The 22,164-nt window shown below is 41.7% G+C and overlaps 1 protein-coding gene across 20 annotated transcripts in view; it reads right to left on the bottom strand.

The window, feature by feature from the left end:
- Positions 1–22,164, bottom strand: part of ADCY7 (adenylate cyclase 7) — a 67,737-nt gene that overhangs the window by 40,216 nt on the left and 5,357 nt on the right. For 3 of the 20 annotated variants that reach the window (XM_065028605.1, XM_065028607.1, XM_065028606.1), the window contains exons 1-4: positions 19,130–19,540; positions 13,432–13,565; positions 156–286; positions 4–80 (exon numbers count right to left, since the gene is read on the bottom strand). The gene's annotated coding sequence lies outside the window, so the exon portion shown is untranslated. Of the gene's footprint in view, positions 1–3; positions 287–7,045; positions 13,411–13,431; positions 13,566–17,945; positions 17,965–19,129; positions 19,641–22,164 lie in introns of those variants that run through there. The other 17 variants (XM_065028603.1, XM_065028602.1, XM_065028599.1 and 14 more) reach the window with 14 other exon arrangements.

Genomic DNA, 22,164 nt, shown 5'->3' with positions numbered 1-22,164 from the left:
TACCATTACAGGCCGCAGGATTCACTGGCACAAGTCGTGTTTCTCTGCTCCACTCCGGTCTGTCCAATCATTTTAAATTCCTGCAGCAGAGCGAGTGCAGCCCCCTCAGGTCCAATCCTTGACACCAGATGTTTTGACGTATCACACACACTAACCTGCAACAAGGTGGGGATTCTTCCCTCCAAGGATCACTGCCAGCATTCACAATGCTTCTATTTCTTCCCCTTGTAGTTCAAGGAAGAAAAAACTACTCAATCTTCATCTCAATATATTATGAAGCTTTTACCTAGAGAATCAATAGGAGAAAAATATACTGAGATACACTGCAGCATGAATGTAACTTGATTGAAATACTTGATGCTAGTTGGAAATGTCTGAGAAGAATGCTGAAGACCGAGCAGAGGTATCATCTCTATGTTAACGGATCCCAATGCTTTTCAATCAAGGCCTGTGTGACAGCAAAGGTTCCTCTGCTAAAAATGGAAGAACGTTTTACTAACTTCTACAGCACTCTTGATAAATACAGCTGTAAGATTTATTACACACAAGATCAAATATTAGCAATTGAAAAAGCACCCCAGCAATAAAAGCTTGAATAAAACAATGTATAATGCAAAACAGCATAAAATATTGTTTGGGATGTTGGATCACAGGTCAGTGAATATGACAATATTGCAGGAAAATCAGCTTAAAAAAACAACAACAAACACAATCCCTCCCTGCACCTTGCAGCTCTGGATAAAGGCTCATCTATTCCTAGTGTGGAAATGAAGAGATTCTGCCCACTAGGTTTGCTTGTCTTGGAGCACGAGAAGGATAGAAAGGCACATCGCTAAGCTGTTGTGAACAGAAAATTGTATCTCCAGGTAGGCAGACAATCAGAACGCGTGGTCGGGTTATCATCCTTAAATTTAGCACACCAGCAATCAAGTAGGGGAATCCATACCATATTAACAGCTTTTGGCTTGATCTTCCTCTCTCCCTACACTTCATCATCTTCACACACGCACTCTGGGAACAACTGTTAAGATGTGACAAGATGCCACAGAAGTTGAAAACCTCAGCAAAGCCCCGGGCACCAGCAGGAGCCACCGGCACTCGCTGTTCATTGCTGGAAGGCACACTCACCACTGACAGAACCAAGGAGGGGAGTAAATGGTTATTCAGCTGTGCTGAAACAATGACCCAGAGGAGGAAACCAGAATTAAGATGTTAGTGGGAAACCTGATACAAGCTAAATAGCCGTGCTGGGAAGGGAGCATATCAGTGTGTACTTTGTTGTCCACCACAAAGCTCTATCACTAGAGACCCACTTTGGAAACTGAAAGGCAAGTGAAACTGCCAAATAATCAGGCACAAAATCAGAGTGGATGCAAAGTATTTCTTTGCAAAAAGAATTCAAATAAACCTACGGTAATTTTCTGTCAAATTTTTGCTGGGATATACGAAATACTTTAATCATCACTCAAAAAACCCACAGTGGGTTAAATGTCCAGCTCATACCTGAGCCCTGGGACAGTCGTGACCAAGTCCCCTTGCCTTTTGGCTGGAGTTAGCTCCATCTAGCCAAGCCCAACAGACATCAGTATTTAGTCAGAGTCAGGTGGAAACTGGAGATGAAAAAGCTCAAGATGCTGACAAAGTCTTCTGGCAACCTTGGAGGCAGATGACAGAGGGGAAAGAAAAATAACCACAATAAGGCATCTTGCAGAGTTCATCTGAAAAGGCAGATATAAATCTGCTGTGTTTGTGCGTGTGTAAAAGCAGATAAAACCAAGACTTGGTTTACCTCTGCTACATGTTCAGTCTGGAACGCCCAAATCAGCTGCTGCTTTACTTTCACCTTATAATGTATGCAATATGAACCATGGTAAGCAGACAAGAGGTGCCTCATGTTCCTTTGAAATGGACTGGTGCTGTCTGGGCAGCGCTTTACTGGTTTGCAAATAGTCAGGGTGTCCCAGAAATGTCATCATGCCTTTTAGAAAAATATACTATGACAGTTTTTAAAAATCAGCCCAGAAACACCACTATTCAGAGACTTCAGATAAGGAGCTAGAGGACCTAGAAGTGTTGTTTTCAATGTTCACAATGGTGCTTAATTGTAGCAATTTGTGCTTGCAACATACCTAGTTAGCTTTTAAAGAATTAATTTAAGGACTGTGCCACTTTCAAAAAGTTTCACTGACTTTTCTCTTGATGATTTTTTTACAGATGTGCCTAAAAACATCACTTCCACCAGAGCCCCTGATAAAGAGTTGTATCCAAGAGTCACTTCAGCTGCAGGGGGATCAAGCTGCTCCTCCCCAAGAACTGTTCTCGGGATCAGGTCCTGAGGACAGTAAAGAAAAAAGAATAAAATTCTCTAGCATACGTAAGTGCAGCTCCCAGCAGCACAGAGAGCAGCCTGCCAATAAACAGCGAGTTTCCAGCAGTAAAGTGACACCCGGCCTAAGCACTTTGAGCCAATTTTTGATCTGCAAGACAGACAAACCTCCGCATTCAATGCCGACCACAGGCGCCTACTTCCCCAGCAACAGCTCGCAGCCCTTTTTCATTTTGACTGAAGCACGTTTAAGTGGTTCCATTCCAAGCACCGCACCTTGCTGCTCTAACAGCAGCTGCTTTTCACACCCACCAATTTGTTATTTGCCCAGTATTGAGCTGGTGGATGAATGCTGCGCCTGCAGCACACAACGGCTTTATCATGTCTTTTTTAAAAAGGTAGCCAAACTTTATCCAAATAAAACTGGTCAAAAGTGAAAATCCTGCAGTATTTAAAAAAAAACAACACCAATTTCTTCCTTTTGCTCCTTAGTATCACCCCCATCTGTTACTACTGTCAAGATTTCTCCTTCAGTTTAGGTTTGGAGTATTAGAACACGAGGACATGACAATAGTTCTTGATTAATTTTAGGGAGACTTCATTAGCTTTAAGAAACAAATTTCACATGACAGGAACTCCAGAATGGAAGGATGGATTCTTTTCGTATTATGAAATCCCAGATTTATCATACTTCACCAAATGTAACACTTGTTTAGAGCAAAGACTTCCAAACTTGTATGATTCTGCCCAGTTTTATGCAAAACATCTGCTCACTGATCATTCACCAGCATATTAAATAAACCGTGGAAATCCAGATTTCCACGTGGTTATGGAAATCATACAGAAGTTAACACAACATCAGGTTTATTTGACTCCTGTTTCTTACTCAAAAATGGAGGTCCCTCCACCTATTTCTTTTGATCCAGTTATGAGATATACTTCATATTCTGACCAGCAGCTTCATTTTTAAACATAAGTAGAAATTATTAACGATAACAGTTTTGACTGCTATTTTTAAAAGTGTTCCCACTATCCTTACCCAGAGTCGAGTTTCTCTGTGAAGAAACACTGCAGTGACCCAAGGGTTTCTGCTTATCTACTTAGCTTATTTATTAACTTACAAGTATAAAGTTGCCATGAGCCTCGAGAATTTACCCTGCTTGTAGGGATAACAGCAACACCAATATTGCTGAAGCCCTCACTTGAATGCTCGTCCTCAGTATCCACAATCACAGAAACATCTCACTTCAGTTAAAATTAATTACATTTACACTGACCAGTGAAATATTTTACGAGAATACTCTTGTATCACTTTTGAACAACTTCACTGTATTTACAACTATATTTATTAATATATGTGCTGTACTTTAACTAGATCTTAAGAGGCAGATCCTTCAGACACTGTTTTATAGCACTGCTAAAGCTATTTCCCCCTCAGCTACATTTAGTCCACATTTAAGAACTCTCCATATTTTTAAGAAATGTTTAAAATCTATTTCATGTATATTTAAAAAAACAAACAAACAAACAATCATTTGTAAAGCAAAGTAAAACTATTATAAATACAAAGATGCTTCTTTCTACTTTACTGTCTGGCTAATACTTAAGATCTTATAAAGATCACTTTCACGTTATCCTAAATGACAGTACAAGGAAATATAAATGGGTCAGATGCTTAGTCTGAATTTACTTTATTCAGAGACATCCCAGATAGCTTCTTGTAGAAACAACATAAATGCTGAGGAACAAAAAAGAAAGCACAAAGCAAACAGTATTAGACAAAACTGGCACTTCCTCTCCCACACCACCTTCAAAATTACATCAAAAACCACAAGAAGAGGCAAGAGTGTATCAATTTCTCCCATAAAAATGATTTTAATATTCCTAATCTCCAAAATGAAGGAGCACGCTGACTGGATGTGTCACTTCACCTCTTGTTGCGTTGGAACTTGGCTACCGGTGTCTTAAAAACTCACATGAAACGAGATCCTCCCCTGGATAAAATCATAGAAAGCTGGATTTCTACACAAAGACTCTTGGGAGTGATATCTAATTAATGCAGGAACTAATTCCTGAATGTGGGAAGTCTGAACTAAGAACACACACATGCGGGGCGAATCTAGGAAGGTGTCCAAGAATTTCTGGTACGATCTTTCTTGCTCTGGCAGGTCTGAAGGTTACAAAGCACTGCTGGAGTCATTTGCAGTTGCAGTAATTAGGGTTTTTCTACCCGCTAAGAGACGTTAATTAAAAACTTAGGCACGAGTAGTTCATATACAAACTATTTCCCATCTATTTTTTAAAGAAGCAAATGCAACAACAGAAACACCATTCCTGCAAGGCTGTTTCACTGAATACTTGGCTGCTTCTCTTGCAGCTGCAGGGGAAGCTGTTTGGCAAAACTCTGCAGGGTTTTTTGAAGCTTTCTGCATTTTTCTTTCTCTCAGCACATTCACGCTACCCTCTGGTTTACACATGGACCACGACAGGGTTGGAAGTGCCAGGGATTTACACCAAAACTGGCCTGGGTGAAAAGCACTAAGGAATTGAAACTATAGAGGTTCAACAAGAACGTGCCCAACTAATAATACAACAGTGCACTTCAGCTACTCACCTATAAGTCCAAATGGCATCATCAAATAAAAAGTATATAAAGTGGCAGAAATTCAGAAATTACAATCTAAGAAGTAATCATTCAAAACTAAGAAAAAGCAATATCTTTCAATGAAAATGGAATTAAACGACACAACATCTATAAAATCCCCAAGTCTTTTGATGTTGAAGGAGGAAATGAGTTCTTATGAACGCTACATCCCCACAAAATACAAACTAATAATGAACTTAAGCTATAGCCTAAGATCTGACCTGCTGGTAGTTTCCCAAAAGTTTCAAAGACTTCACAGTCTACATGGAAACACAAGCAGCTAAACACAGGGAACGCGCTCCACCAAAACCCATGCTAAGGAGCACCTTGGGAGCAGAGCTGGGATTAGAACCCAGGCTTGGTAATAACAGTTCACCAGCCAAGTCTCACCTGGTAGATCAGGGAGCTCCTGCAGAAGCACAATCACCCATTTAATTAGTGACACAGCCACGTCCCCACTTTTCAAAATTCTGACTACTTTTAATTTTCACCAAAGTGGTTTCAGCACTGTTTAAGAGAAGGCCTGAGAACCAAATATTGCCAAACCCCCAAGAACGTTATCTCAATAACCACATCCTGTGTTTAAAGCACAATAAATTCCAGAGGTATTTTTCTTGCCTGTAATTCCATCTTTCCATGCTGTGCAAACACAAACTCTCCAAACCGGCTGAAGCCCTGAGCCCCTGTGTGAGAAGGATGACCACTGTGGTTAAAGCAAAGAACTCAAACCCATTTTCTAGCTTCTGGGTCTCCCACAGGTTTCTTGCTGGGTGGCTCTGAGTGCGCACTATCCCTTTTCTCTCTCCCAAAGGAACTGACGTAATACCATCTTCCACCCACAAAAGGTGCCAGCAAAGTAAATGAATACTCATGAGACACTTTAGGAATATAGTAGTATAATTCTGGACTATAACAATGTATTACAGTAAACATCTTCATTGGCACTTCAAGCTTTTGTTGGATTTTAATCTCATATTTCCAGAAACTGATCAAATCCCTGGAGGAGAATGTCTGTTCAGCTGTAGCAGGAAGCACAACACTGGGCTTTACATATCACATAAAATAATAAAGTTATTGTGTAATATTATTATATTTAAAAAATAAATATGTAATCAAATAAGAACACATGACGTTAAGGATAGCAGAATGTCAGCCCTTCAACTCCCACCAACAGACACAGCGATTACAAAAACAACACAGCAAATTAGCGCTGTAAATTTTGTTACAGAAGAGGGAGGAATCTTTCATTTAACTCCAGTTTTTGCAGTAGCAAATGAAACCAATATCTGAGCAATGGCAAGACAGAACAGTGGATGAAATTGTGAAGTTCCTTCCATTCCTTGCACACGCTCTATAACACAACCACTACTTTTTTACATTCGGTGCAAGCTGACACATGTATCATTACCATCACTTCCTTATTTCTAAAGCTGCTCAAGCGAACAAACCCCAGTATAACGGAGGAAGGACCTATGTGTGAAGCCAGAGGTGCCACTACCAGGGATGTATTTAAACACAAATATCTACCGCAGCAAATGCATGTTTATTCAACCACCACCCTCCCTGCACACAGTTTAAATTAGCTGAATGACCAGAAATCTGGAGAGGAAACTTTTGCTGCTCATTTTAAACATGTAAGCCCATAGGTCCTGGTTGCAGGTCTGCAACGAGGGCTTCTCCAGTCATATCTGCTCAATTAGTTCCTCTTCCTCTTCCCCTTCTCCTCCCCACCACTCGCTCTGATCTCATCACCACACTGCACCATTCTTTTGCTACATGCATGTGGCCGTTTCTAGGCCCACGCACAGTCACACCAGCTCAAAAATAACCATTTGAGTCTCCTAGTTTTTGTTTCTTTCGGCCTAAGAGGCAGATGTGGTGGGCGACTGTGGGCAGCATGGCTGGCATTGCAGAGATCGGACTGGGGCAGAGCAAGGAGGGGATGGTGGTCCGTAATTGTCTATTTCAACAAAAGCCATTAATGGCTTAGTTATATCCGGTCCATAATCTCTGGGAAATATTAAAGAATTTAAAGAACAGAGACTGGTAAACATACACAAGCAGGGAAGACTCACCACAGTCGGACCAGCTCACGTCACCTCTGAAAGCTGGAGCTGTGAATGAGGAGATCCAAGATGCTTTCCCAGAGTAGGGAGGGGAGTTATAATTGCACCTTTTTCTAGATGAGCAGTGTCAACGATTTAGGCTCTGAGTCAGTTCTGAGCCAGCCCGTGCCCTGCGGCGGTCCCGGGGGCACTGAACTATTGCAAGTGATGACTTTCACAACAGGATCCCAGTCGACTTACACTTATTAAAAAACAAAAAAGGAGAACTGCTACTTTATTTTTCAGTAAGAGCAAGAACATACTGCCAGCACTTTGGGAAACTTCCAGCAGCCAAATTACTGTAAATGTCCAGAACACTTTCCGCTTGTGTCTGGGTGCCTCTGAGATGAGTAAATAAAACCTCATGTACTCTTCTTTCTATCAACATTTTGCACAAAGAAAGAGCCAGAAAAAAGTCTGACTTGCTAGAATCACCCAACAAACACAATACACATCTTTTGACCGCCCCATCACACTTCAAGTTTTCTGCCCAAAAAAACAGTAATTTCATGGGGAAATAAACAGCACTCTTTTAACTTAAAACTGTTGCAGGGCAAGATGTGCAACAAAGTATCTGTATTCAAGTGCAGGAAAGGGGGGGAGGATTAATCAGAGGAGTTTCAAGATAAGAAGAACTATTGAAAAAGCTTAGCTCATACTTTCAGTCAAAAGGTAGTTAAGCACACAAACTGACAAAATATTAATAGTTTTGTGACCAATTTGTCATTCATAATACATATTTTACATATCTCACACATCTTGCCTATGCAAATCTCAAAACCAAGTATTTTTGCATTTGACTGCCAGTCCCAATGAGGAAGAAAAGAAAAAGCCACAAACATTTACAAGTGTGTAGAGTTTCTGAAGTAACACACTCCTCAAATATTTACAAATCCAAACCCCACTTGTACACTAACACTTCCCCCAGACATTTCTCTTGGTTTTAAATTAAGTCACTTAACCAACTTCCACAAACTTTCACTATGAAATACCAAGATGCTTGAAAGAGAAAGTATCTCAAAGGCAAAAATTCAACAAAAGAAGGAGAAACCACTGAAATACAATATAATGCGCAATATGACAAATGTTGTATTCATATCTGTCCCCGAGTCAGCCCGTTTCATCCAGGAGCAAAGAGCCACGTGTTCCAGGGTAAGGGAAAACACAAGCCATCTGCAACCCTTCGGTGACCTAAACTATGCAAAAAACAGGCACATCTACATTTTTAGCTACTCTACGCATTACACACTGACATAAAAATGCTGTAATATTTATTAAAATCATAAAACATTAGTTTACACCCAGACTTTTATTGCTTTATCACCATGCTAAGCCTGGGCATACAGACACCACAAGTAGTCAGAAATGAGGAAGGGAAAGGACAAGACATAAGTGAAAATGTCTGGTGTGTATATTTGTTAAAGAACTCTAATAAACTCCTTAAAATGACTGCAAGCAGTTACATTAATCATCTAACAGTATTGAGGCACATACAAGTTGGACTATACCAATAATTTCATCACTGTCTCTTTGTTAAGTATACATATAAGCATATTCAAACATGCAAAAAGAAAAAAAGAGAAAATAAATTGATATTAAATACAAATAAACAGTCAGAGGTTAAGATTCAAAACATTATAGTTGCTCCCCAGTGTTTTTAGAAAAAGACACAGCTGCTTGAATACATTCTGCAACAAGCACAGAAAAAGACTTTTGCAAACACTCTCAGCTTGTGATGGAGTTTAAAACAAGGTACGTGGGGAGACATAGTACCTTTCTTGCAAATCTGCTAACAGTTCAAGTGATGTTCCAAAAAAATGAGTAAGGTAAAGAGGAAAAAAGCATCTCATTGGGAAACAAATTATACACTGTGAGTACAGATATCAGTAGCAAATTAAGAAAGGAATAAGAAAAATTTTTCATATTTAACCAACAGCCAGGGACAAGGAATACAGAAACTAACATCCACTAAACTCTCCACTCGAACGCTGATTTATGAAATCCTGAATTCTTAGACAGGATAATGCACAAAATAAGTAGAATAAAATAAACCCAAAGCTCAAAATCAGGCATCCCAAATACAAGAGATATTTTACATGTACTATGAATACTAGATAGCGGTTTTATCAACATCACGGCTGGAAACAAATCTGTACTGTGAACATAAAGGATTTAAGTCACCCACAATAAATTAATATTAAGACTTACAGAAAATTGTGTTAATGACAGCAAATCTAAAATAATTGATGTTTTAATAATTAAGTGTGCTACTCCTCACAGGCTGCAGTGACTTCCCCAGCTTGTCCTTCTTTTGTGGCTCCACAGAAACGGTCCCGAGGAGCTCGGCCTAAGGAACAGGGACCATTCCGCGAATGACACACTAAGGAACTCAGACCGCACGGTAAACACAGCTCCAGAAATCCCAAATCAGAAAAGGTCCGCTCCCATTCTGGGAGAAGTCAAACAAAAGACCCGCCAGGAAGCCCGTCAATCAAAAGAGCTCTTTTGTGCCAGTTGTGCTGCTCCCAGAGGGCTGCACCTCAAGTCAGAAATTAGTCTCTTGCACAAACAAGCTAAAGTACAAAACCAAGGTAACTGCATCAATACAAAACCATATGGCGTATTCCAGAAGCACAGCATATAATCTTAGCCTTATATCCCTTCATTTAGAGCCATTGAAATCTAAATATTTAACTACAGAGAAATATATATATATATATAAATGTAAGTCATAGGCCCATGGAAAGTGCTTTAAAAGGAAGGAAGTTATAAGAATGATTTAGCTCACTGGCCCACAAGGTTAGTGCTTTATCAGAATATTAACGACAGCGGACATTTTTAGCAGACACCAAATTGCAAAACTGTGTTTTAAACAAAGCTTTTAGCACTTGACTGAAGAGAAAATCTCAACTTAGGCCAAAAATAGATCAAAATTCATAAGGCAAGTGAAAGATGAGCCTCACAGTTTTGAAACTACATCTTGAGATCACTCTGACACAGGTATTACTTCCAATCCAAAGGCATACAGCGCAGTTTGTGTTCTACAATCTGTCCATGTTAAGATTATCAAGCTTTTAATTTTTTTAAAAGCTACCGCAGTAAAGAAAACTAACTACCTAGTTACACAAATAGATTATTACTAGATCAAATAATACCTGAGGATTAATAGCAGGTAAAATCTCCCATAGTCTCCTACAAAGGAAAGTAAAATAATCCATCTCACATTTACTTTATATAGGATATCATTATACACAGGTAATAACTAAGGCCTTTAGTTTGTTCCCAGGCAACATTTTGTGTGGCTGCCCTCTCAGGTTAGAATGTAGACCTGTTGCCTGCCCAGTTATCATCTAAAAACGAGTGTGGCCGTAATTACTGAGGTGCTCCCCCATGTAAGAATGTATGTTTCTGTTAGAAAATACACACGCAGCCTGACCGCATACACTGCTGGAGTTGATGGGGAAACGATGCCACAGTCAGCAGCTCTGCAATCACAAATCCCTTGTGACCATCACAGGAACCTACAGACATTCTGAAATTCAGCTCTTTAAACTTCTTTTTCCCCGTTCAAGAAGGAGAACAGAATTCAGAAGGGCTGGTTGTATGGCACTGCCCGGAGGGAGGAGCGGCGCTCAGCCCCTGCTGCTGAACAAGACAACATTAAAGACCATCCACAATCACCTGACGGTTCCCCAGCAGAACAGGTGGTTAGTGCCTATAAAAACCAGTTTTTCAGGTCTGAACTCAAATTGTGTGGTAACCATGCAACAGACCACCCAAGGGTTTGCCACTGAGCAGAGGGTCACCCAGCAGCAGAGGAACGGCAAGAGAATCGAAGCCTGCTTGGATCCTTCTCAGGGAGCAAAGAGAAGACTGAGCTGGGGGTGTCAGGTACAGGAACAGGGACATGGGAACCCTGGGGAGCATCAACCCGATCCCAAAGAACACTCTGAGGAAAGGAGATTCAGGGAACAGCACACAGTATAGTTTGTTTTGCACTGAGCAGCAACCTTCATCATCACCTGGAAAACTGCTTTAAAAATTCCCCCCACAACCAGCTATGTGTCTTTGTGACTGTCAGCTATCTCATGCCCCCAACAGTTAAGCATTAAGCAGACTGGACTCCAGAGGAGTTTGCTTCAAACAGACGCAGTGATTTTAAGGTCTGGGGCAGCTGTTCCCAAGGTTCAGCAAGCGAGCCCAGAGAGGCAGCACCCACAACACCAAAGTGTTTAAAGCACTCACACAGGGGGCAGACACAAACAGAGCTAGCTGGCGTCTTGCAGGGAAGGCACAAATAGTGGCAACAACACCACTAACCAGCACACAAGAAGAGAACTTCTTAAAATTCCACCATGACACCAACAGAGGGATGGAGGTGTTCGCCACCCAGAGCCTGCACGCTTCCCCTGCCCACTGCTGGGCCGCTGCTCAGAGAGAGGGGTTCAGGTCACAGCAACTGAATTTCTGGACAACATGACCTCCAGCACATTTGGTAGCTGCATAAAAAAATGCTGTTAAAACATACCAGACTTCCAGAAGACATGCACTGCCTTCCCCACTTCCGGTGTCTCTAGAGTCCCCACCTCCACATCGTCACTAACCCAGCTTGACTATGGGTCAGACAAGTTTTTCCCAGGTCCACTACAGTAGTATTATACAATATATTAATAATTAGGCCTCCTCTGCCTGCAACCTCCAGTTGTCCCATTTCTGGGAGGGCAGTGCCACACTAACTGCTTCCTTCTCCCCGCTTCTCATGAAAGCTCCGCTATTTCTACTGAGAGTGTTTTTATAGCATGTAAGAACTGCAACACCTCACTCTCTTTCCAGCTATTCCAACTAAGCACGACATTATTCAGCGTGCTGAAATATACACTGAATACACCGCACCAGAGATCTCCTGCCTCACTCTTCACCTAAGTTGAAATGAGAAAGCAAATTAATCAATTCCTGATTTCACATACTTTATACAGCCAACACTCCTCAGACTTACCAGCAAGTAATAAGTTTGGGTGTTTCGGGCTTTTTTTGGCAGGTGCTTCTTAAAACATTGGTTACCCACTTGTAAATGTACAAGCCCAAAGAATGTTGCCTGGGATACTGATACACAGGAAGTGATGAGAAGCCAGCCAGAAAGATTAAAAAGACACAAGCACAGTGTCTTTTAGATTCTGTGTTCTCCAGAAACGACACTTTAGTCAGTTTTCTTTATTTATACATGTATATCTGTCCTTATATATACATATTTTTATTGGCAGCAGAGACAACTCTGAGAAAAGCCTAACCATCACTGATTTCAATGCAGTTCAAAAGAACTACAACAGAATGCATTTCTAAATACAACGGCCTGCATGAAAAATTGATTCAACGTGTAAAACAAAGTGTCTTAACACTACTCTGGTAAACCAGTTTAGCTACAACTACATCCAAATTCCCTGTATAAACATGCTTGATAAACAGCTATGGAACACACAGCCAATATAAGAAAAGAATTCTTGCCTAAATATCCCCAGAATCTTGAAAAACAAAATATCCCCCTTTATTCTTCCAATATTATTCATGACTTGCAATTTAACCTCCTTTATCTAGCAACATTTTTAATTTATTGGTGTGCACCTGACTAGAAGTAATTAACACCCACATGCGGTTCTGCTCACACTGACAACCTTTGTCACTAAATCATGTTCTACAACCCTGCAAGGGAGCTCTGAACATGCGAGCAATCAACACGTCAGCTCGCTGGGGAAAAGCAAAACTGCCTGTGTGGAATTTTGCCTATTGTGGCACCATAAGAACAGCATCAAAGAACTATACTGTTTGGGTGTTTTTCCTATTTCTTTGAAAGCTAAACATGGTGTTTACACTGTTATCAAATTAAACTCTTACTTTCTCAGAGCAACTAGCTTTGACTGCCTTCCAACAGCTATGAGCTCTGTATTATTATGTTATGTGCAACAACACTTTCTTAAGTAAGTTACAACATGTGCCACACAATTGTCACTATAGCGCTGCAATGCATCTTCTGCCTTATTTTAAAAGTGCAGCATCCTGAGGAAAAAGGGAGTTTGGGGCTTGTAACTGCTATTGTATTATGATCAGCAGACCAAAAATATAAAGTTAAAACTACTAAATTCAAAACAGGATACTACTCAGGAACTTGCAAAAAACTAAAGGTGATTTTTAAAGAGTACTACAGTTAAATATTTTCACATTCATTTCCTGCTGTACAAGTAAAGCAGAGGAGCAGAGCTCGCTCTTAACAAGTACTGAAAGTGGGGTAACAATTCAACTGGCAATACTTCAAATCAAAACACAGCCTGGGTCGCTTTTTCAGCATGTTTGCAGAACCATACCTTACTATGTGGATAACCAGGAGCACAGTTTTACAGCACAGGCACCGCCGAAAAAGCGGGAACCGACCCCACGTGCCTCTCCAGAAGTTCAACAATATGTTCTTGCCACTTCCTCTAGCCTGGCTGTTCTGTTCCTACAGAGGGGAAAAAAAAAAAATAAATTAGACTTAAAAAATGCTTATCCTATTGAAAAAAAGAGCTTTTTGCCCATTGATTCCCATGAATCAGCTCAGCAGGAGGTGAGATGAGCAGTGGGTGGGTGCAGCAGCACTGCCCGCTCGTAGCGACGGCTGATCCTCGAGCCAGCTCAGCTACACCATAAAAATCACAACCCTCACTGCATTTACTCTTGCGCTTATATTCAAAGTCATATATTCGTAGAAAAAAATAGTATTTTATACAGCCATCATTAGTCATTTTTACACAAGCAGTGAGCCAAAAGGAATTTAAAGTTCCCAGGACATTCCCAAAAGAAGCTGCGCCCTCCTGTACATACACAAGCCCTTGCTGAAAAAAAAATAAATTGTTAAATTCATTAACTACATGGATACTTCTCAATAGAGCAAAATCAGGCCCCAAAACCCCAAACTTCAATCAGCTCACAAGATTGCGAAGTGACTGGAAGATTATGTGAATTCTAGAGGCAGAAAAAAAGATCTGGGGGTTGTAAAGCCATGGCCAAGGGTTCCTACCCACAAAATAACCCAGTTATAGCCAATATATAACCCACAGCAGTATTCTTTGCCTCTGCTTCTCTCTTGTCTTCTAATAAACTGCACGCGGCCTACGTACACTAGTACATGTACTACACATAGAATAAGCAGGAGAGTAAGAACTTGCACAGTTGAAGTATCAGAATTGATTCACTGGCTTTATCTGTAGTAAGAATTTTTAAAGTATTTTCACCTTAAAACCCAGTTCCTGATTAAAATGTGCTAGCAATGGCTACATACATTTCTCATATCTTCTGTCATTTATTTTAGTTTCATCCAACAAATGTGCATCTCTCAAGTAAATAAACGTTTGTTTCCTTGGCACTGAAACCACAGCAAAGGATGAGCAGAAGATCAGGCAGAAAGTGCCAGGAAGTTACAAAGTTCTGATAGCCGTACCCCAGCTTCCTTTCAAATGAGGAAACTGAAACCAAAATTCTGTTCTGCTACCAGAAATTGTTATTTTGATTTAGTGCCACGTAAGCTCAGCAGCAGTAACAAAGAAAAAGACACAGACACACAGGAAAACCCCAGTACAAAGTTAATCCTCCCACCTTGACCCAATCTGTTTGGTTTTTTCCCCCCCCACAGCCAAAGTTTGAGCTTGTTTCAGCAAGCAGGTCCTGCCTGAAATACCATAACAGATGGACTTGGGTCAACATGAGCCAGGTGCTAAGAATATCTGGCATTTAAATGATGAGAGTTTTATTGCCCATTTCCATTAATTTCAGCTGGCTTTGAACAAACCTCAGTGAGCTCAGACCGCTTGAATCCACCTTTGGCGGCTCCTTCCCAGCCGCGCTCGTTACCCAGCCCTTCCATGTGCTTTGTCATTCTGTTGGCACCCTTGTTTCCTCACCATTTTGGTTACTTGGATGGAAAACAGTCACTGAGTAAGAATTAGTCACTGCTAGGTGGTTTGATCATCAACCAGTTCTTTAAAAGAAGCCCCTAGTATGAATGTATTACATTTTTATATAAATACATCAAGCAGAAAACTTAATGTCACAGATTGGACATTAAGTAAATAATGACTAAAACCCAGGCTATATTACAAATTAAATATTTTAGTCAACTCACTGAAATGCTAACTAATCATTGTTAGTCATGACAAAACTTCACACAGTGACAAGTAACAGATTAAAAACAAAGTTATACAGTCGCATGTAAGCTATTTCTACATTTATCCACCTATAAAGCACTTACTAGATTGTCTCCTTCCTCGAAATAAAGCATACGCTCTTAAGACCTTGCAACTTAACCAAAGTCCTTTTAAAAAGTTTTCATAGCAATTATATTATGAGAGTATGCTTGTGTCTTTACAACCAGCCATTTACAAGGCAGCATTATAAAAAAATATATGTATATTATTTTATTGCTATACTTGCTGAGCATCTCTGGAAAACACCTTCCTTTTGCTGTGGGCTGAATGACAGCTCGCATGCCCAACAAGACTCATTTCTGCATGCCACAGTAATTGTACAAAGCCCTATCGCTGCTCTTAAGCAAATGGTGATGCAGCACACATGAGGAGGAGTCTGAAAATCACCTCGTTCAATTACCTTTAGCAGAAAGCCCTGCAAGCTCCCTGAGCAGATCAACCATATACACCCTACAGCGAACATACAGCACCTGGCCGCTTCAGGGAGGCGTTGCAGAAACAGCCAGCCCTGCCCAAATAAACTGGTCACCTTTCTCTGCCTTATCCCATTAGTTACAGCCTTGGTAAGCTTTGTTATTTCTGTTTTTAACTTGAACGTGTTACTTATTCACTTAGTATTACGCCTAGAAACAGAAGTGAAACACACCCTGATTGTTCCTTCTCTCTAACTACAGACCAGAAGCTTCTTCTAATGCTGAAAGGAGGGTTACAGAACAGCTGTTAAAGTCAGGAACACTTTGGCCATTAGCTGTTCGGAACAGCAATACGTGCAGCCCCATGTCACAGGACAGACAGCTTCGAATTGGTTTAAAACACCAACAGAACTGAAGCCTCTGAACTGCAGGACCTGTGTTGGAAAAATCCAAACAGCAGCCTGGTCACCACTGAAGAGGAGGTTTATTTGATTTTTATAAAAATGCTACTGAAACAAGGCAACCCAAGTAAGTTTGAAGGATACATTTTGACATAAACTCATGTCATAACTCCAAGTTACTGAGGTAAAGCAATGCCTTGATTAGAAAAGAAACACCAGCCTCCCATCCTACTTTTATTTTGCCACTTCGAGTAACCTAGACAAAATTATTTCACCCTTTAGACTGAAGAAATAACTGAAATAACACTCAGCAGTAGCAACCTGCACGTGATGTGCAGGAAATATTATTACAGCATATTTACACTACTGTCTGTTATGCTTATTAAGCAAACAAAACCAGTTCCAAAGAAAAGATGCAGCACGTTGCTCACTGCCCTGCTCAGCCCCACATCCAGAGCCCGGGTCTCCCCGGGGCTGACTCACCAGGACAGGATGGTACAAGAGGCAAAAGGCAAGAAACAGCAATGCACAGGCCTCTGCAGGTAACAATTATAAGGATTTTTATTATGAGATAAAAGTGTTATAAAAAGTTATATAAAAGTGGCATACTTTTTTTTAAAGACAGCATTTTTTCCAGGTGAAAATATTGCGTCGTTTGGTTTTTAAATAAGAGTATGAGGAAATCCCAGATCAATGCCTTTACTCTTTTCAAAACGTAAAATGTATCTTTTTCAGCAAACACAAGACACTGAGTGTTCATGAAGTATAGCATAATGATCTAAGGAAGAAGCTGCACTTCCTTATTTTAATACATGGCGATCTAACTGCACAGTGGTTACAAGCTATTTCACACTGTAACATCCTGTCAGCTTAGCAAATAATCATCTTGAAACTTTGCAGACGCTAGTTTAACAGATTATCGTGCTATTTATGCAGGATCCAGTCTTTGAAAGAACAGGTTAGCTCTTCAAGTGGTGATTTACAGAGACTGCATTTAAGGATGGCAGCTCTGAGCAGACAGCTCTTCGGAACAATATCAGTTCCACTGGCCATCAGTTCTTACACACTTCCACTTCCAGGGTGACTCCTTAGGATCAATAAAACAATCTCTAACTTACACGCACACACAAACAATATAAGTCCCAAATGCCACTTTCAATATAAAAGCCCTGCAAGATGCTTAGTGAGTTAGACTATTACATTTTATTAATTTGAAACACCAAACAAATCCTTTCAAATCAGCAGGATGTTTTTCCAGAGAAATTAAACATAGCTTCAACACAAACCATGAGACTGAAGGGTGAAGTATTTTAAGTGAAGTGTTTTAAAGTCTTCGTAATAAACTAAAACAAGAACAAGTCATTTTGATGAATTCTGTAGTCTTAAATCCAAGTCAAAGATGCAACCCAAGAAATAAATCCAAGAATTCAATTTAGAGATTTTTTTTTTTAATAATTCCACAGGGAATAGTCTTTTTCCATTTTTTTTAATCTAAGAGCAACTGGCAATTACACAAGACCCACATTAGCAGAAGACAGTGATCATCCGTCTGGAGGCTAACATCTAAACTAATGAGCTCTCAGCCAGCACCTGCTCTTTCACTTAGCACAAACCATGAGAACCTAAATATCCACATACATTAGGGAATGAGGTACCTTCCTTGTTTACTCTTAATGGTGTTGACATTAGCTTCATTAAGAAAAAAATTAAGAAGTTGATTGGCTGCTTTACAAGAACCCCCAATGACCCTAATTGCTGTTAGTAATGGCTTCTGGAAGCATAAATAACACGCTATAATGGCCATTAGAAATCAGTATTGGCTCACTGTTTTCAGAGTGGTGTTCCATACGCTTCTCCTTTTCCATTCCACGTTTCTGGAGAGGTAGAAACTGTCAGCGTGTGGTGACTTTGGCAGATACTGGTTTTAGTGTTAACTGCTGCAATTCAGATTTTTTTCTCAAACGTACTTAGTTCACTATACACACAAACATATCACAAGTGCACTGTACCACGGGTCTTAACATAGACATTCAACACATTCATCTTCCACCTATAGGGCATCATATAAGAACTTCCAAATCAGAACTTCAATATCTGAAAGGTCAGGATATCTAAACAAACAAAAGACATGCAAGACAATCACACGGTTTATTTTTTTTTTTGTTCCTGACCTAGACACAGCCATTAAACCCTCGTAGAAGCTTTCTCTTTCTCACCTGGAATCCTGCTGGCTTAGAATAATAACTAAAAACAACAACTCCACATTATTCTTACTGTCAATATATATAATTTCTCTTTATTAAGCTATACAATTTCTTTCTGGTACTTTTCCTTTTTAGATATAAATTAAACAAGTTCACAGCTCCCCTTTTTTTGCCTTAAAGGAGAGTTCCTTTTAAAGTTCCTCTCTATTTTTTAAAAAACAAATAAAAAGCTAAAAAACACAGCATCATGAATCTCAGCACGAAGCAGTAAGGTGGCACACACAGGCACATCCTATTTCCCACTCTGAAGAAATCTTCATATTCTAGTGTCCAGCACGGGGCACTTGATTTCCCATAATAAACGACACCTGTCTCAGCATCAAACCCCATTTCCAGGTGCACTTGTGTGGATTTCCCACACCATGTATCTGTCTTGGGCCACGACCAAGCGTGTCGGGCACGCAGCAACCCAAATAAACCATCCCACATCTGAGCAGGAGGACAGGAGGCTTCTACGCTGAGCCAAACTCAAACACTACACCACATATTTACTTTGCGTGTCCAAAGCCACTTTGGGATCGCTGCCCAGAGCAGACCAGGTGCAACAGAGTTTAGGATGGTCTTGGGTCACTAGTGGTGATATTCCCCTGCTAAATAACACACTTCAGCTAGATCTAAGTCCTAGCAACCACGATCGAATGCTGTACTCTGCGTATTAAAGCGTTTCAATCCCTTTATTGGTACAGAGCACTCACTTGCTGCAGAAATACCACAACACATCCCCCCGAGCCCGGCAGTGACTTACCCGCTCAGCAGCAAAAAAGGTACGAATCAACTTGCTGAAGATGTTTCAACTTCTCCCTGGATATGTAAGACCCTCTTTCAGCGATTTAAAGCCCTAATTCGTACTTTAAAAGGATTCCAAATAGTCTGCAACGGAAAAGCTTTGGTGTTTCGAGCGCGTTACCGCGCCAAAGCGAATCACTTCTCCATTCAGCTGGTGTGCAGGAACAAATTACCGGCCTCGCAGCTTATCAGATCTGCCTTTTCTACGAAAAAAAAAAAAGAAAAAAAAAAAGAAAAAAAGGAACTTAGGAGTTTAGGGACCTGAAACTTAACTTCGTGCTCCGCGGAGCGCGGCCACCCGCGGGTCCGGCCGCTCCGGTGCCGTGCGGGTCTCTCACCTGCGGAAGCGGCGCGGGCGGGTCGGGGCGGGCCCGGCCGCTCCGCCTCCTCTGAGGTGTCTCGGGCCCGCGGAGCCGCCCGGCGCGGGAGGGCGGGACGCGCGCGGCAGCAGCGCCCGTCCTGCCCCCTGGCGGGAGGTGGCGGGACGGCCGGCCCCTCAGAGCGGCTGTGAGGGAGGCGGGAGCCGGGAACCCGCACCGCTCCCCTCCTCACCGCGGGATCGCCTCAGCCCGGCCTCGGTCACCGGCTTTTAACACCCCGCATGAGGGGGAGCCGCTCAGCGATCCTCCCCCTCAAGCCGGGGGGGGGTTCTCCGGGCACGCGCTGCAGCAGCCTGTCCCTCACAGGGCTCGGGCGCGTCCGTGTCCCCCGCGCCGCATTCACACAAGGAGAGGGAATCCACACTGGGCAGGTGTGGAAAGAAACTTCTGCCCAGGATGCTGAAAAATGCAAAGATTTACAGCTATCTTTTTAAAATCTGGCCACTGTTGGGGTGTTTTGGCAAGACTCTGGACCTCCCACAGCCTGGGACAAGGACCTGTGCTCCCGGGACACCCTGCAGCCGTCCCACAGCACCCGTTCCACTCACAGGATGTCAGGGGTTGAAGGGACCTGGAAAGCTCATCCAGTGCAATCCCCCCATGGAGCAGGAACATCCAGATGAGGTTACACAGGAAGGTGTCCAGGCGGGTTGGAATGTCTGCACAGAAGGAGACTCCACAACCTCCCTGGGCAGCCTGGGCCAGGCTCTGCCACCCTCACCCCCAACAAGTTGCTTCTCACCTTTCAGTGGAACCTCCTGTGTTCCAGTTTGCACCCATTGCCCCTTGTCCTGTCACTGGTTGTCACCCAGAAGAGCCTGGCTCCATCCTCCTGACACTCCCCTTTCCATATTGATCCCCAGGAATGAGTCCCCCCTCAGTCTCCTCTTGTCCAGCTCCAGAGCCCCAGCTCCCTCAGCCTTTCACTCCTCCCCTTCCTGACCACTTCAGTCCTCTCCGTATGTTTTGGGTGAGTTTCACTGGGCTGGCAAAGATTCCTCAGCGTATCAAGCCTTGAGTATCTGTCTGCTGATTCAGACCAAGCCTGGCTCTACCACACTTAAATCTGATGCAAAGCTCATTGCAGACAACAGAAAGAAATTAAGATTTCTCTGGGGTTTTGGACGAATTGTACCTGGGGAGAAGTCAGTCAGAGGTGGCTGCAAGCAGCTGTGCAGGTGTGTGCCCGGCTACCTGCAGCTACAGCCACGTGTTAGTCATCCACAGTCACACCATTACTGCCATAAGACATTAGTAATTAAATACTATTTTTATTTGGGAACTGCAAGCCAGCTGGTATTTATACTCTGTAGGCCTGAGCTATGTGTTTGAATTAACCCTCGGAGGGAGCCGAGGTTCAGCACACACACCTCACGAGGACAACGGGTCCACTGGACTCTCCAAGCTCCTGTTTGAATGTCGGTGGGCAAATAGGAAATGTTGTATTTTCAGAGGCCGCACAGCCATTAGGATGCTTTTGGGCTGTTAGAACTGGGAATCCTGGGAAGGAATTTGAATCCAGTTTCAGCAATTTGGGAGAAATCCATCAGGAATTGGGCTGGAGAACAGGCGGTTAGGTACCGGAGGGGCAGGACCCGGCAGGCACTGAGCTGGACTCTGCTCCGCTGTCCCTGCCCTGGGACAGTTCTGGGTGCAGTCTTGGGTAAGTCACTCAATCGTACCTAGGTCTTCCCGTTCCTGGTTTGGACATCATGTGTCTGAAAAGCAGTAGGAAATTATTGGAGCATTCAGATGGAAGCTGTGCATAGAGTACTCAGACTGTTTCTTAGGGGAAAGGATAAAAGAATCTTCCAGTAAAATGATTGTTAAAAATAATTCCTTGTCTTCACTGAAAGTTGGATTAGATAACAAAATTTTAGAAGTGCAGGAAATGGAAAATACATTTTTCTGCTGAGATCATAAATGGAGTAGTTTCAGAACAGATGGACTCCATTTACCACTTCATGAAAATTTTGCAGACCTTCCGAGTACAGAGATTGCTTAACATCATTTCTGTATACCCACAAATATTTGCTATCCCAGACTAAGATCTAAAATTCCTGCATGATTCAGTGTGACTGACATTGTAGCACTTTTTTAACGGCAGCGGTTCCAAAACATTAAGTGCTGTATGTACCCTGTCCTGCAGATTACTTTTAAAATACTGGTAACTATAACATATTTCTAGCAAAATGGATGGAAAAGGAAAAAGGCAAAATATGGAAATTAACATAAAATAGAATGCTACACATTACCTGATAAAAATCTAATATGATAAAATTCAAACTATTTTTTGTTTTTCTATTTAAATTATTTGTAGATAGGGTGTTTACACCCAATCTACTTGCAGTGTCATTTATAAACTGTCATAGAGCATTAGAGTCTGTTTTGTACAACTCAGATATCAATGCTTCAGTGTAGATTGCCATCACACCCACTGCTGTGAGTCATTATGAAAGAGGAAAATACCTCCATTTTCAAAAAAGCAGAAATAAAAAGCCATAGTAATCTTCAAGTATAAATTCTCATGTCGGCAGTTACACTTTCCTCATTGTGGTCACTGTAGGTTGAGTCTGCCTTCAGTATATGCATGCTTGTACTACTCAAGGTAGTA

This window comes from Columba livia, chromosome 13 (genome assembly GCF_036013475.1).
Source record: "Columba livia isolate bColLiv1 breed racing homer chromosome 13, bColLiv1.pat.W.v2, whole genome shotgun sequence".
Lineage (NCBI taxonomy): Eukaryota > Metazoa > Chordata > Aves > Columbiformes > Columbidae > Columba > Columba livia.
Note: the sequence above shows the minus strand (reverse complement) of the source record. Positions and strands in the feature narration are given on the sequence as shown.